Raw genomic sequence first — 17,535 nt, 5'->3', positions numbered from 1 at the left:
CGAAGAGCTTTCTTTTTAGGTTCATTTTTGCATTTCACATTAAAACTTGATGTGCAAGCTAATGCCACTCCAATTGCACATCCATTTCATTTCCAGATGGTCTCAGTAAGGATTTGCACCCATCATTGGGCCTTACATGCGCTTATACAGGCCCATGCAAGGAGGATTCAAATCCCATGCACACGAGGGAACCATGCTTCTTATCACATTTCAGTTATAAATAAGTGTGCATTCTCATTCAATTGGCAACCAAGTGGAGATCTGAATTGCTGCTGAATTGAAATCCAAACCCTCACTAAAGGAATTTTGAGTTTTCTTTCTCTTTTTCAAGCTTTAATTTCAACATCATTAGTTGATTTTCAAAGCTCAATTCCTTAACCTATCATCACCATCATACTTCCAAATCAATAGTAGATCAAGAGCTTGAAGGATTCGTGATGTTTGAAGCCTCATTTCAGAGGTAGAACCTCAAACTTTTTTTATCTGGATCTTGCAATACAATGTGATTCTCTTTGATTTGTGTTCTTTTTTGAAGTCCTCATGCTTGAGGCAAGCCAGTGGTGGTCTTAATTTTGCAAATCGTGCCATATCAGTTCATGCACCATGATCTTCAAGCTCACATTTCTCTCTAAATAGGAACTATGAGGATGATCCATGGTTACAGTGGTGATGTACATCACATCATCTTCATTTTGATGTCCTCTTTTTTTATTTTCATTGCAATTTAATTTCCTATGCGTGGTGGCCGGATCTTGTTGGATCGCCTAAGAAGATGGTGGTTTCCACCACCATCCCCACGTGGTAGCCTCCCTTTGGATCATGCTGAAACGTTTTAATCTTGGCCATTACATGTGTTGACTTGTTTTAATACAATGTGTTGCGCGCTTGACTTGAAATCACCTTGTATCCGCGCCTTATAGCCCTTGATGCCTTGCCACGTCAATTAATGAATTGATCTGATAGCGTTGGATTTTTCTATTTTTCTTATTTTCTTTTAATTTCAGTTAATTCCTTTTATTTTCAAAAATTCATAAATATTTTATTTGAAGTCACAAAAATATGAGACCAATGCCAACATTTTTCTTGAAAAATCTAGTTTCATATTTTGATTTTTAATTATTTTTGTGACTTCATTTAATATTTTTTGTGAATTATTTAATTTTTAATAGTTTTAAATCATTTTTTAATTACTTTCTGATATTTGAAAAATCCAAAAATATTTTCATAACACCTATGGATGATGATAAGTCAATGAAAAATAGTCTCATCAATTTCTTATATGATTTGAGATTTATTTGAGATTGTAATTCATATTGTGTTATTTTTCATTGTTTTTAAATAGTTTCTGATTTCAAAATTTGTTGAAAAAATTTGTCAAAGTTTGTTTGACCATGTTAGACCTATGAGAATTTAATTGGACTTGTTGAAGTTGGTTTGAATTAAATTTGAGGTTTGACCATATTTTGTTCATTTTATTTTGCATTTATTTTTAATTCAAAAATTACCAAAAAAATATGTTTGACTGGTTGACTTGTAATCTTCATTTCTCTTATGATTGGCATTGATTGACGATGACTTGGTTCACATTTGATCAATTGAGTTTGATACTTTATTTCTCTTTCCATCCATTTCATCTTCATCCCTTTCTTTTTAATTTGGTCAATTAGTTAATGTCTTATGGTTGGTCTTGACAAATGAGAGGTTTAACCTTCTTTGATCGAAACCAAACTCAACTTGATCCAAGATCAAGTGAGTCTTTTTGTGTCCAAGATAGGTTGCTTCTTGGTCAAGCAAAAAACCTAAAGTCCATACAAGGCCTTTCCCTTTTTGTTTTGGCATGGCAAGTTTTTGGAGCTTGGCTTACTAGTCATGATCTCTAACTTGTGTTTATTTGCCTATAGTTTTATTGACCGGCCTCAGATAGGTGTGACTACTACATTAGTCCACTTACGATTGCTTAACATAGCGCTACATTGTCTTATGACAAACTAACATAACTTCACTAATTACTAACTTTAATTTGAGCATTTAATTTCTTGCCCTTTACTTTAATGCACTTTATTTCTTGCTCATTTATTCATATTGCTTTTTATTTTGCTCACTTGAGCACATATTTTATGTTTATGTCATTTTCCTATTGCTCATTTGAGTTCATTATTGTATATAAATATATTGTTGTCTTGTGTTTGTTTTGATTTTGTTTTGTGTGAACCTAATGCAAAAAGGAGAAAGGACTTAGAATTAAGACATACCTATGCTTAGAGGAGTTCAAGAGCAATTAGGCCTCATGCCTTTAGAATGCTAAATTTATTGAAGAGCAACTAGGCCTCATGCCTTTAGAATGCTAAATCTCAAAGTTGACTTCAAAGGACTTCCTTTCCAAAACTTATTCTTTGTCCATTCCCCTTATTGTGTTATGAACTTTTTGATGTTTGCTCTTGTGTGATAGGGATTCCATCTTGAGATAGTAAGGAGGACCATTGTCATGAATATCCAAGTTAAGAGAGACAAGCCAAATGGAGATCCTAGGAGCTTGAATCCAAATTGTTTGATTGCTTGATTGTGTTTGCTAAGTCCAAAGCAAAGGAGCATCTTGAATCATCTCTATGATTTCAAGAAAAGGAACTCCAAGGGTTTTTATCTTTTCTCTCTTATCTTTGATTACTTTAGGACTAGCCCTTCTCTTCTTCTCCTCACTCTAACCCAAGCCAAAAATCATTTTCAAAACTTTGACATTGTTTTCAAACTAGAAACTTAGGCCTTATGCCTTTGACTTTTTCCAAAAACCATTTTCATCAATACTCATTGTGAATAAACCTTAATTCAACTTTGACCTTATTTTGTAAAGAAATATAACTTGTAAATATAACTCACTTCAAGTAGTTTTGTGGTTCCAATGACCACCTTTGATAAAAAAATTCGAAAAGCATTAGTCATAGGTTTGAGTTATCATAGTGGTTGATGTAAATCTCACCTCATCCTTAGTGATTGGATTATAAGTCTCCCATACTTATTATAAGGTTAACCCCTCACTAGTATGTTGAAGCCTTCCTCACATGGTGGATTGTTGGTTTAGGTTGAGTTTTCTCCCTTTGATAACAAAAGACCTTAAGGCTTTTGATCAAATCAATTCACTAATCTTTGAGACTTTTACCCCGAACTACAAGGTTTTGATCCTACCTTTGTGATGGTACGTAGGCAATGGGTTCATCCATTCAAACAACAAATTTGTAAATATAATCTATTCTCTTCTCATCCTTCCAATATTTTGCACATATTTTCCAAAATACCACCCTACAACACATGTTTGCAAAAAGAGGTTCCCTTAGAGTACTAAGGATGTTTTGGATGTGTAAAACCTTCCCATTTCATAACCAACCCCCTTACCTAGATCTCTGACATTTTTATTAGTTTTTGATTTGATAAAACTTCTTACTTGGCTTTTGTTCGCTTTTTAGCCTTTCCTTTGGACAAATAAAAGTGCGGTGGCGACTCGAATTGTATGTTTACTTTTGGTTTAGTCAATAAACCTAAAGGTAACGAATACCACGCTACAAAAAATGGTGACTCTGCTGGGGACTGGTCTTCCTAGTGGGTTTAGCCTACTTTTTTCTTATGAGTGTTGTATGTTTATATTTATTGGTGACATATTTTTGTGCAAATTTGGGATGACTGTATTGTTTGTAATGTATGATTTTCTCATTGCCAAAGCTACTTTGTTTAGGAATGCAATGAGTGAGCACGCTTTTGAAGCCATATTTGTACTACTCATCTATGGGCTAGTGTTATTTCCCAACATCGACAATTTTGTGGATGTGAACGCTATTAGGATTTTCTCTTCTCTTAATCCTGTTCCGACTCTGTTGGGTGAAACTTATTTATCTTTACATATGAGGAATGCAAAGGGTGGTTGTTCCATTGTGTGTTGTTTGCCTCTGTTGTACAAGTGGTTTATTTCGCACTTGCCTCAGACGCTCGCCTTCGAGGAGAATAAGGGATGTCTACGGTGGTCTGCGAGACTTATGTCTCTCACTATTGATGATATCTCTTGGTGTTCAGATTATTGAATCTTGTGGTGAATTCTCCAATGTGCCTCTTCTTAGTACGTGTGGTGGAATTAATTACAATCCTGCTTTGGCTCGCCGTCAGCTTGGGTTCCCCTTAAAGGATAAACCTAACAAAATTTTGTTGGAAGGCTTATTCTTTTAAGAGGGTAAAGATCCCCAAATCTTGAAGGATAGGATGGTCCGCGCCTGGTGCAAAGTTCATAGGAAAGGGAGGAAGGAGCTTGGTCCGAAGAATTACATTACTTTGGAACCTTACACTTCTTGGGTAAGGAAGAGAGATCTTGAGTATCACATGTCGTACGATTATCTGAGACCTACCCTTATGGTTATGGTTGGGACTTCAACCCTCTCTAACCAAGGAGTAGAGGAGTTGAGAGATGAAGACTGGTCGCGTGCATGGGTTGGTTGATCCAGATACCCTGCGGCGTGTTGTTTTCCCCGACAGAGTTTCTGCCTTCCCCAGCGGAGTTTGTACAACGAGGTTCGTATTTCCTTAGTAGGGTTGACCTCCCGAGGTGGTTGATCTTCCCGAGTAGAGTGCATTGGTTTCCCCACCAATCGCTATTCAACATGCTCCCACACAGAGTTTCCTCTTGGTTTCTGAGCAGCTTTTGTTATGATTATTCTCTGTAGGGTTGTCTTCCATTTTTATGGTGTTGACCTAAAATGCCCCATAGAATGGATGTCCTTTCCTCAGCAGATCTCCTCCCTCCCCATCTAGGTTTGAACCTTTGGGATGTTGATCTCTTTGTTCTCCAACAGGTGTCTCCATATTTTGTGGATTGACCGAGGATTGTACCGATGGTTCAAATTGTTTGCGACACCTTTGTATCCTTTGTGATCGTTTTGTCAGCATAATCATCATATATACATATACATTCAGACAATTTCAGACTTACATATGTGCATCATTATCTTCGAGATTCTTATTCTCTGTTATGGTGGTACTTTATCCCCATACCAAATTTGGTGTCTGTCCTCCTTCAATTATAGAGTGTAGGCCCCTTAAGCAGAAAGAGTTTAACCTTTCTCCTTTTCCCCACTGAGTTTGTTTCCTCGTGGATGGTTGTTATTTCAGTTTCCTCCCCAGTTGATTATTTGGATGGAATTACTCCCCTTGAGTTATGTTCTCATTGGGTTGAGTCTTGATTAACCGTTTTCTTTCTAGCTCTTACCTAGATAGATGCTTTGACCCCTGAGAGTCTATTACCTAGTAGATGGTAATATTCTTCTTAGTTTGCAGTTTGTTACTTCTTGCCCACTAACCGGAAAAAGTACCCTTTTTTTCTCCTCAGTAGAGTCCCTAGTGGATCTATTCCCCAGGAAGTATATCCTTGATATGTTCATCCTAACCGATGAAGGATATCTTTCTTTCCCCTGCCTGAGAATATGCTTGATATGTTCACTTTAACCGGTGACGGGTATTCTCATTCTTTTGGTATTCTACCCAGTAAAAAGGTAGTTGTAATCCCTATTTTGTTCCCCGGAGAGTTAATCCTTGATATGTTCATCTTAACAGATGACGGGTTTTCTTCTTGTTGTGGTTTTCTTCCCAGTAACCGGTAGTTGTAAATCCTACTTTTCCCCTGTGCGGGGTTTATCCTTGATATGTTCATCCTAATAGGTTATGGATTTTCTCTTCTATGGTATTCTATCCAGTAACTGATAGACATAATCCCTATTTTTGCTCCTTATCAGAGTCGATCCTTGATATGTTCATCCTAACCAATGACGGGTCTTCTCTTTGGTTGGTTTTCTACCCAGTAGCCATTAGTTGCAAATCCTACTTTGTCCCCTATTCAGAGTTTATCCATGATATGTTCTTCCTAACCGGTGACGGATTTCCTCTTTGATTGGTTTTCTACCCAGTAGTCGATAGTCGTAAATCCTATTTTCCTCCTCGAAAAGTCTATCCTTGATATGTTCATCCTAACCGGTGAAAGATTTCCTCTCTGATGGTTTTCTATCCAGCTTTCAATAGATGTAATTCCTACCCTTTATGTTCAGTTGGTATACCCTTGATATGTTCATCCTAATCGATGACGAATATCCTCCTTGGCAATCCCAAGCAAGTCTATCCTTGATATGTTCATCTTAACCGGTGACCGATTTTCTTCCCTGTCGAGTTTATCCGTGATATGTTCATCTTAACCGATGACGGATACTCTCACCCTTGGTCTTCTACCCAATAACTGGTAGTTGTAAATCGTATTTTCTATAATTTTTCCCAGCAAGGCTATTCTTACCCAGTAACCGGTAGTGAATACTCCCTCCTGGCGATCCTCAGCGAGTCATCCTTGATATGTTCATCCTAACCGATGACGGATGTTCTCTCTATCGGATCTTTATTATCTCCTTACCCAGTAATCGGTAGTGGATAATAGATTTCCGCTCCTCCTGTGTTGAAGTTTATCTTCCCTAGTTGAGTTGAGTGCGCATTTCCTTAGTGAAATTGCTTTTCCCCTGCATGATTTGAGTACCTCAGTTTTATCCTGAATTACTGATATTCCCTGCAGATGTTGTTTTTCCCCGACTGAGTTTTTCCATTTTATATGGAGTTCCTTGAGTCCCCCAGTAGTTTTTAAGTCGTAGCTTGGCCTACGCATAACCTCTTTTATCCCCCCAGAGTCTCGGTCTCCCCAGTGAGTTTTCCTTACAGAATGCATTGTGTTCCTACGGATTTTCGGTCTCTCTGATTTCTTTTTCCTTTGTGGAAATATTTCCCCACAGAGCATTAACTTTTGCATTCATGTCATATGCATCATGAGGTCACTTAGGGACCAAAATTTGTTTCTATATGTTGTTATTTAAGCCCATTCTACTGAGTCGACATGAAGATTTTAACCTTCGTCTCCTCAATTAGAATGTCCTTAAATAGGGGCAGTTGTAAGACCCCAATTTTGACCCTTAGATCCCTCATGAAATTTCACCATAAGCATTAACATTGGGATCATACCTTGGCATTCTCCTTACCCCTCCTTTATTGGGTTTGTTTTGGCAGAGATCACCAAGCAGTTTGTGATTGTATCATACTTGTATTTTATCATTTCACTAACCAAAATATCAAAAATATGTCTTTCTATTTGCCTAACTCTTTTGTAGGAGGGGCATGATCCCATTGATTCATCAAGTTCACATATATGGTTTGAGACCCTCATGAAGAAAGAGCACAACCAAGAATTGATCCAAGAATGTTTATGAGCATCATATATGATTCCCAATGTTCTCTACATGTTATATTGATCAAGTTTTCTTCAAGAGTTTGAGGGTGATTTGCCATGGAAACTCTAGTTTGACTGGGGATCTTGAGTAACTTCTCCAACAAGCTATCTCACCAATTGATCAAATTAATTAAGGGACACTTCAAAATTCATCATCTTATGCATATATGATCTACCATGAGCCTAAAAAGTCAAGAGATTTGGAAGTTAGCAAGTTGGTTGATGGTGGATGGCTAGATGAATTCATCTGATCAAAACTGGGTCTCCCTAGACCATATCTCCTACAATTTTCACAATATGGAAATAATTACAAGAGAAAACATACTCTAAATTATATTCCAAACAACTTTCATGTTGAAGCCTAGAGCTACTTTTGCTTGGAAAATCATTTTCTATGTTGAAACATTATAGGTCATTTTGTCTAAACCCTAATTTGAAAGTCAACTTCCCTAGGCCATAACTTGCTCAATTATTATGAGATGAAAGATTTCCAAGTTGCACAATCAAATTCAAGAGGTCTACTTCAACTTTGATGTTTGGAGTGGGAGCTGATTCAACCTTTTTGAGCATGTGATATGAGGTTACATTACAGGTCATTTTTTACCTATACCATTGATCAAGTGATTTTTCCAAACATCAAAAATACATAACTCTATCGTTTAAAATCCAAATGACATGAAATTGGTGACCATTTTGAAGGTCTTTGAAAGAGGTACAACTTTTATGAATACACTTTTCTCATTTGAATCTCATATAAAAAGTTAAATAAGGTGGAACATTGAGACATATGGCTTGACACTTAGACAAATTTTGATATGTCCAAAATTTCCAAACTTCCACCTCAAATTTCTTCAGGTTACAAACTCCAAATGTGGAAGTGTTGAACATGAAAGTTATTCCTCTTGATCTCACCTTTCCAAAGAGCTCAAATTCATCCATTTTGGACAAGGAATGCATAGGTTGCGCATGGCATGAACATGGTCTCATCACTTGGCAAGAATCAAACTTCAAATCTTCACACACACTTTCCTTGCAATCCAAGTTGAATTCAGACTATCTCACACTCATTTTTGGACTTAGGGCAATGATTTTATGGGCCTATGCGCGCCCATGCACCCATGCATCATGAATACCAAATTTGGAAAGTGGATTTCAAGTGTGCAAAAAGCAATGGATTCAGCTATAAATAGAGCCTCTTATGCTCATCATTTCACGCACATTCGTGCCCGCTTTGATCCCCTACCTCTAACCCTCATATTGCAAAGGATAATCCTGAGAAATTCACTTGAATTTAAGTTTGAATTTCCACTATTTTGAAATTCAGATCTCCAGGGATCCACAACCTTTTGAGCATTCAATCCTTCTTCTACAAGCATTTGGAGTGAGATCAAGCACGAGCAAGAACAAGATCAGTTGAATCCAGACCTCCATTGAAGGTATTTTCCAGAAATTTTGATCCCTCATTTTTATGTTGGTACGTAGGCACAAGTCCGAAGGTCTTGTCAAACACAAAAATATAATTAAGGAATTCTTTTCTCATCCCCACATTCTATTTGTTTGTAAACATCACTTTATACCAAGTACATATGCATACAAAAAGGGCTCCCTTGGAGTACCTAGGACACTTTGGGTGTTAACACCTTCCCTCTGTGTAACCAACCCCCTTACCTGTAATCTCTGACATTTTATTAGTTTTGATTTGAAAACTTCTTACTTTTTCGGTTTTGTTGGGACTTTTTCCCTTTTCCTTTGGAAACAATAAAAGCGCGGTGGCGACTCTTGTTATTTGATCTCTAGCTTATCCATAGCTTCATGATCATGAATTTACCGCTACATCCACCGCGCTTTTATTGTTTCCAAAGGAAAAGGGAAAAGCACGAACAAAAACCAAAGATAAGAAGTTTTCAAATCAAAACTAATAAAATGCCAGAGATTATAGGTAAGGGGGTTGGTTACATAGAGGGAAGATGTTAGCACCCAAAGTGTCATAGGTACTCCTAGGGAGCCCTTTTTTATGTGTGTAACGTTTTTGGTATAAAATTATGTTTGAGAAAAAATAGAGTGTGGGGATGAGAAACGAATTCATTGATTATATTTTTGTGTTTGACAAGACCTTCGCACTTGTGCCTACGTACCAACATAAAAATGAGGGATCAAAACCTCGTAGTTTATGGTATCAATTTCAAAGTGAGTGGATTACTTTTAACAAAAGTTTAAATTTAAAAGAGGCACAAAGGGCCTAAAAGAGTTTGAATGAGTGTTAGTTCTTTTTGTCTTTTTCTTGAAATTTTAAGTCAAGTATGGTTAAGTTCATTCACAAGTTTGATTTAAGAAAAGAGTTTAAAATGCAATGGCATAAGGCCAAAGTTTCTAATTTGCAATAAAGTCTAAGTTTAGAAATCACAAGCAAAGAAGATTTTGAAAGAGGGGAGAAATTTGAAATTTAAGAAATGGGAGGAGATGAAGAGACTAATCCTAAGCAAAACTTTAAAAGTTAAGATTTGAAAAGATCTGACCGTTGGGATGCAATCCAATAGACAAGAGTGTCATATAGAAACCCAGTTTTCCTTTGGACTTTGAATCAAGCAATATCAATAATCAATTAGCAAAATGAAGAGAAAAGCATCAAATAAAGATAGCTACATTCAAGCTAGCAACTTGATAGTCTTCTTCTTAATCTTCCCATGTATCAGATGACATACTCCTTGAATGGCTTAGAATAAGGCATTAGACACAGGTTCAAAGTAACATTTGCATCAAGACCATGTAGAAGATGAACTCAAGTGGATCCCAATACTTGCATCAGATGAGAGCTCAAATCACAATAACTTGGTTTCAGAAATGTTGGCATTGGCCAAGTCCTTTTGCATAGGGAATGTTGCCTAATTCTATGTCCAAAGCTCAGATCAAATCCAACAGTCCACACAAACATTTTTTAGGGTTTTTGTTGCTTATTAAGTATTTTAAGGTCTTAAGACCTCAAACCCAAACAAGACACACAAACAAATATATACAATCACACTAAATGGCTCAAATGAGCAAAGAGAAAATGGCATAAACATAAAAAGGTTAAATGATATGTAAATGGCAAATGAAATGGTAAATGACTTGAATTTAAATGGCATAAAGCAAATGACTTAAAATTAAAAGCAATAAGAATAAAAGTTAGTTGATTAGATGTTAGTGGTGTTTTTCTTTTCAATTGATTAAGTCCTTCTTTGGAGAAAACTCAACCCTTTACTCATAAGCATGGATCCTTGACCCAAGATATCTTCCAAAGGAAGGAAAAAAGGCCAAGTTTCCACACAATACTGTGAAAGGGGGGAGACTTACAATCCCACTTATTAGAATGTGATACCTTTTGGGTCAAAATTTATCGCTACGTTAAGCAATCGTAATTGGACTTATGTAGAAGTCTCAACTATCTGAGGTCGGTGTAGCGGGCTATTCGTTACCATTAGAGATATTGACTAAATTCAAGGTAAACCATACAAGTCGAGTCGCCACCGCACTTCTATTTATCCAAAGGAATGGTTAGAAAGCGAACAAAAACCTAAGAGTTTTATCAAATCAAAAACTAGTAAAAATGTCAGAGATCGGGGTAATGGGGTTGGTTATGCAGTGGGAAGGTTTTAAGCACCCAAAACATCCTAGGTACTCCTAGGGAGCCCTTTTCACATTTTGTTGTAAGGTTGGTATTTTTGTAAAAAATTGTTTGTGCAAACATGATTGAAGAGGTGAGAAGAGAATATACAAGTTAATTACTATTTGTGTTTGGATGGATAAACCCATTGCCTACGTACCATCTTAAAAAAGATTAGGATCAAAACCTCGTAGTTCGGGGTAAAAATTTCAATACAAGTGGGTGAATTAATTGGTCCAAAAGCCTTAAGGTATTTTGTTATCCAAGGGAGAAAACTTAACCTAAAACCACAAATCCACCATGTGAGGATAGCTTCAACATGCTAGTGAGGGGTTAACCCTATAATAAGCATGGAAGACTCATTGTCCATCACTAAGGATATAGGTGAGTATTACATCTACCTCAAGGATAACTCAAACCTAATAGCTAAAGGTTTATGAAAAGTTTTTGATTAAGAGGGTGGCCATTGAAACCACAAAAAGTATTTGAATGGGTTATATTTACCAGTGAAAAGTATTTATAAAATATGGTCAAAGTTGACTTAGGGATTCAATTCCAAATAAGTGTTATGAAAAGAAAGTTTGACATTCAAAAGCATAATGCTTAGGTTTCTAATGTTTGAAAACAAGTGTTAATGTTTGCACAAAAGTTTTGGCTTGGGTTAGAGTGGAGGGAAGAAGAAGAATGGCTAGAGTCCTAATCATACAAGAGATGAAGGATAAAGAAACAAGACCACAAATGGAGTTCCTCTCTTGAGATCATATTGATGATCCAAGTAGCTCCCATCCTTTGGAATATGCAAGCAAAATAAGTGTAAGCTCAAGCAATCAACATAATCAAACAAGCTCTTAGAAGATCCCCAATAGCTCTTGTATCTTTCACTTTGGATGAACATGGCAATGGTTATTCAATTTGGCTCAAATAGGATTCACTAGCACAAAAGCACACACATCAAAGAGTTCTATGAAGTAAATCAAGAATGGACAAGATTGAGTTTAGAAATTGGGTCCTTCTAATCCATCTTCAACATTAAGGTCTTTTTTACTCCAATTTTGCATAGAGAATATCCTAGAAACTAAGTCCATTTGTCCATTTTTTACATTTGGTCCACATCAATCAAAACAAAACACAAGCACAATAATATATACACAATTATGTGCTCAAGTGAGCAAAAGGAAAATTGCATTAACATAAACATGTGCTCAAATGAGCAAAGGAAAAAGCAAATGAATAGTATGTAAAAGAATAGTAAATTTCATAAGTGTAAAGAGAAAGAATTAAATGTTAATGGTTAATTGTTAGTGTTAGAGTTAGTGTGTCATAAGGCAATTTAGCGCTATGTTAAGCAATCGTAATTGGACTTATGTAGAAGTGACAACTATCTGAGGCCGGTCAATAATAATGTAGGCAACAACGCAAGTTAGAGATTTTGATTAGTGAATCAAACTCCAACAACTTGCCATGCTAAAAAGAAGATGAGAAATGATCTTGTATTAATTTAGGTTCTTTGCATGATTTAGGAAGCAACCTATCCTTCATGCAAAGCCATTCACTTGATCCATGATCAAGATGAATTAGATTTGAATCAATGAAGATTAAGCCTCCATGTATCAATGCTAACCACCAATCTTTAACTCATTGATCAAAAAAGAAGAAGAAGAAGAAGAAGAAGAAGAAGAAGAAGAATTAAAGTGCATTAATGGAAATGGAATGAGATAATCAACAAGCATTGACTAAAGATAGAGAAGATCGAGGTCAAACAATAGAAAACAGAAGCAAGATGAAGATTAGAAGTCAAGAAACAAATAAAATATTTTTGGTATTTTTTAATATTAAAATGAAACTTAAATTAAAATAATAAAGGAAGGTCAAACTTCAAACTCACTTCAAATCAACTATGAAAAGTCCAAGTGAATTATCCCAAGTTCAACAAGGTCAAACAAAGTTTGATAAAAAATTTCAGCATTTTTAGAAGTCAGAAACTATTTTAAATCAATTAAAAATGCATAAAAATAACCTAATTTAACTAAAATCTCAAATAAATCTCAAATCAATTAATAAATTGATGAGAATATTTTTCATAGATCTAGCATCATTCAAAAAGGTTGGAAAAATATTTTTGTATTTTTTGGATATCAAAACCTATTTTAAATGAATTAAAAACAACCAGAAAAGAGAAAATTACTAAAAAATAGCAAATGATAAAATAAAAAATATTAAAAATCAGTTTTAGAAAGTAGAAATTAAAAGGAGAAAAATGGAATTGGTCTCATATTTTCTGGACCAATAATGAGAGAGATATGAATTTTTAAAAAGAAATGGAATTAAAAGAAAATAAAAGAATTAAAATCAGAAATTAGAAAATAAGGAAATACGTGGACCATTTGATGAAGCTTCATTAATTGACGTGGATCATCACACGGCTAAGAAGCGCTCGTTCGCCATATGCGTGAGTCAAATGAAATACACCATGCCATTAATAAAGTCATAAGGTTGGACGTGTGAGATTGCATCTGGAAAAGGGAATGGACGATCCAGATCAAATCTGGAGACCAGACGGTGGCCAGCGCCACCGTCTTCTCAGGCCAAGCTTCCGCCAAGTCCAAATTTGCAGAGATTCAAATGGTAACCAAAAGACACGATCCAGGAATCAATCGAGAGCTAGGGTGATGAACATCACCCCTGTACCAACCAAATCCATTCTAGATCTCTATATTGAAAGAAATCAGAAGTGGAAGATCTGTGGTGTTCATATGAACTTCATGATTTTTGAAAATTGAAAGCACGATAATGTTGCCTCTATGCAGAGGACTTCAGATCACACAACAACAATGAGAAATAAGCATTATGCAATCAGATTCGAAGAAAATAACAGTTGAGGTAAACCTCTGATTTGCAGGGCTTTGAGTCACAATTCTTTGATGCTATTTCTTACAGTCCACACTTTGGATCAAGGTGAAGAGGTCTAGGAACTTTTAGTTCTGAAATTTCAACCAAGGAGATCAAAACTCAGATCTGAAATTTGAGAGAAAAGTGAGCTAGTTACTTTAGTGAGGGTGGTGATTTCAGTTTAGCAGCATTTGGGGCGCCTTCAGGTTGAGGAATTATGAAGTTATGGGATTGTATTTATAGGCAAGGCAATGCTGAATGCATGATCTCAAATTTGCATGAATGAAAAGGGCCTCCATGCATGGGCCTATACAGGCGCATGGAGGGCCCAATTCCAACTGGATTTGGTAGCTGATGCATGATGAAAGTAAATTGGACGTGCAGATTGGATGGTAATAGCTCATGCAATGCAAATTAAATGATTTTCGAAAATCGCACCATTATGTTCAAGCCTTCAAAAATACTATGTCAAAAATAGAAACACCACCTCATGAGTAATGGTTGGAAAGCTCATTGCATAAGGATTATTTGTTATGTTGATCAAAACTCTATTTGGGCCTTGGAAATTGATGAAAATTGGCCATGAAGTGTTGGGTGCAAAACATGCTGGTTTTTTGCTCCAGGCTTCTCGTTCTTTGGTCTAACTCTGTGTTCTTCATTTATTTCAAAGACAAGATGACTCACCGGTACTACACCATAGCCAACTCTTCGAGACTGATGGATCATTTGGTACAAGAGAACCGCGAGCTGAAGGAAGAAGTAGCCAGATTGACTGCCCTAATGGAGTCATTCATGGCTGCCCAGAGCCAGTCTTCTCCAACACCTGCAACTCCTCCCCAGAGGATGGTCATTTCTGAGATCGTGACATCTACTGTGCCTGTTGCAACAGCCCACTTTGCACCATCTATGCTGGCCGGGTTCCCGTGGGGAATGCCTGCCAATTTTATACCAGAGGGTTTTGCTCCTACTCTTGCTTACTTGCCGGCATCTAGCCCGGTCCTTTCAGTGCCACCTCCCGTCGTGCACACATTACAAAGAGTTGAAGATACCATCTACCATTCTGAACCATCTGAAGGTCCAGACGTATATGAGAAGATGTATGATATGAAAGATCAATTCCTTGAGCTTCGCAAGGAACTGAAAACTCTGAGGGAGAAAGACCTCTTTGGTAAAAGTGCTGCTGAGTTGTGCCTTGTTCCCAACGTGAATATCCCTATTAAATTCAAAGTGCCGGACTTTGAGAAGTATAAGGGAAATACTTGCCCTCTCAGCCATCTTGTGATGTATGCTCGCAAGATGTCGACGCAAACTGATAATGACCAATTACTCATCCTCTATTTCCATGACAGTCTGTCCGGCGCGGCTCTCCAGTGGTACATGGGTCTGAAAAGTTCGAACATCCGCTCTTTCAACGATCTTGGCGAGGCCTTCGTCAAGCAATATAAATAAAATATGGATATGGCTCTTGATAAGGACCAGCTGAGGGCAATGTCTCAAAAAGAGAAAGAGACTTTCAAAGAATATGCCCAGAGATGGCGCGAGTTGGCAGCTCAGATAGTGCCACCCCTTGAGGAGAAGGAGATGACCAAGATCTTTTTGAAGACCTTGAGTTCATTTTACTATGAAAAGATGATAGCCAGTGCTCCCTCAGACTTCACTGGGATGGTGAATACGGGAATGAGACTGGAAGAAGGGGTTCGTGAAGGACGTTTAACTCGAGATGAAGGCTCTTCAACAAAGATATATGGAAGCTTTGCAAAGAAGAAGGAGGGAGAGACACATGTTGTGTCTTCCCATGTTAATAGAAGACCCTCTATGAAGAGGAAGATTCCCCGCCCCAATAACAACCAGCATCAGGTGGCTCATATAGCACCTGTTTTTAGAGAAGCCCAACCTTATCAACAACAACAAACATAGCAATATCAACAACATCCACAGCGTCCACAACAACAGGCCTACCAGCCTCGAAATGATAACAACAATGTCAGCACCAGCTATGAGAGGAAGAGGGTCACCTTTGATCCAATTCCAATGACTTACGCTAAACTCTATCCATCTTTGATTGATAGAAAGTTAATCACTCCCCGAGATCCTCCCGCTGTACCTGCTAACCCCCAGCGGTAGTACAAGCCTGAACTTCACTGTGTATATCATTCCGGCGCTCCCGGACATGACGTGGAAAATTGTTATCCCTTGAAGACCAAGGTGCAAGACCTTGTGAGAAGCGGGATTTTATTTTTCGAGGACGTAGGTACGAATGTGAAGAAGAACCCATTTCCCGAGCATGGGAAATCTGTCAATATGGTCTAGGGTTATCCTGGCAAGTATAAGGTCAAATATGTCAGTCATATTCGACAATCGCTGGTTGAGATGCATCATTTGTTGTGTGATTATAGCCATTATGAATACGATCACGATAGATGTCGAGTTTGTTCTGTCAATCAGAGAGGTTGTCGCCAGGTGCGCAAGGATGTCCAAGAAATGCTTGATGAAGGAGTCATTGAGATCCTTCAAAACAGAAATGTTGACGAAGATGCTGTTGAAGTCAACGTAATTTCTCCGGTATTTCGGATACCTGAGCCTGTTGTCATCAAGTATGATGGTAGCAAGCAGAAGGTTTCTCCTGCTCAGACCATTAAGCCAGTCGATCCTATACCATACTCTTCCGAGAAGGCAGTCCCCTATCGCTACAATGTTGTAGTAGTGGAAAACGGGAAAGAGGTGCCCATACCCTCTTCATCTGTTGTTAATATTGCTGACGTTAGTGGCTTGAGCCGCAGCGGTCATGTTTTTTCGGCCCCGCCGAAACCACAAGTTGACGTTCGAAGGAATGAAAGTGTTGATTATGTTGAAAGCCCGATTGGGAATACTGTGAACGCTCTGAATCCGGCACTTGTTGCTAAACCCACCTCTACGTTAAGAACTCCTGCTTTTGCTGGCCCGAGTGGCAATACGAAAGAAGATTGTGATGAGATGCTGAGGCTCATCAAGAGAAGCGAGTACAACGTTGTAGATCAACTTCTACAAACGCCATCCAAAATCTCTGTTTTATCATTGCTGATGAATTCAGAACCGCACCGAGAAGCTCTGCAGAAGGTGTTGGATGTGGCGTATGTGGATCACGACGTCACGATTGAATAATTTGACAACATTGTTGCAAACATCACCGCTTGTAACAATTTGAGTTTTTGTGACGCTGATATCCCCGAGGAGGGAAGAGACCACAACTTGGCATTACACTTATCTATGAGTTGCAAGGATGATGCCATGTCCAATGTGCTGGTGGACACTGGGTCATCATTGAATATATTGCCAAAATCCACTCTTACGAAGTTGTCATATCAGGGGCCTCCCATGAGGCAGAGTGGAGTAGTTGTGAAGGCTTTCGATGGGTCTCACAAGACTATGATTGGCGAGGTTGATCTCCCAGTAAAAATTGGACCAAGTGATTTCCAGATTACCTTCCAGGTTATGGATATTCGCCCATCATATAACTGTCTCTTAGGCAGACCATGGATTCACGAGCCTGGCGCCGTGACATCCACCCTACACCAGAAACTGAAGTTTGTAAAGAATAAGAAGATGGTAGTGGTAAGGGGGAAAAGGCTCTCCTAGTTAGCCATTTGTCTTCTTTCTCTTATATAGATGTTGAGGATGAAGTTGGAACTCCCTTCCAAGCTTTATCCATTGCTGAACCTATTAAGAAGGGAACTCA

Source organism: Lathyrus oleraceus, chromosome 2 (assembly GCF_024323335.1).
Source record: "Lathyrus oleraceus cultivar Zhongwan6 chromosome 2, CAAS_Psat_ZW6_1.0, whole genome shotgun sequence".
NCBI classification, from domain to species: domain Eukaryota; kingdom Viridiplantae; phylum Streptophyta; class Magnoliopsida; order Fabales; family Fabaceae; genus Lathyrus; species Lathyrus oleraceus.
This window is presented reverse-complemented; position numbering follows the sequence as displayed.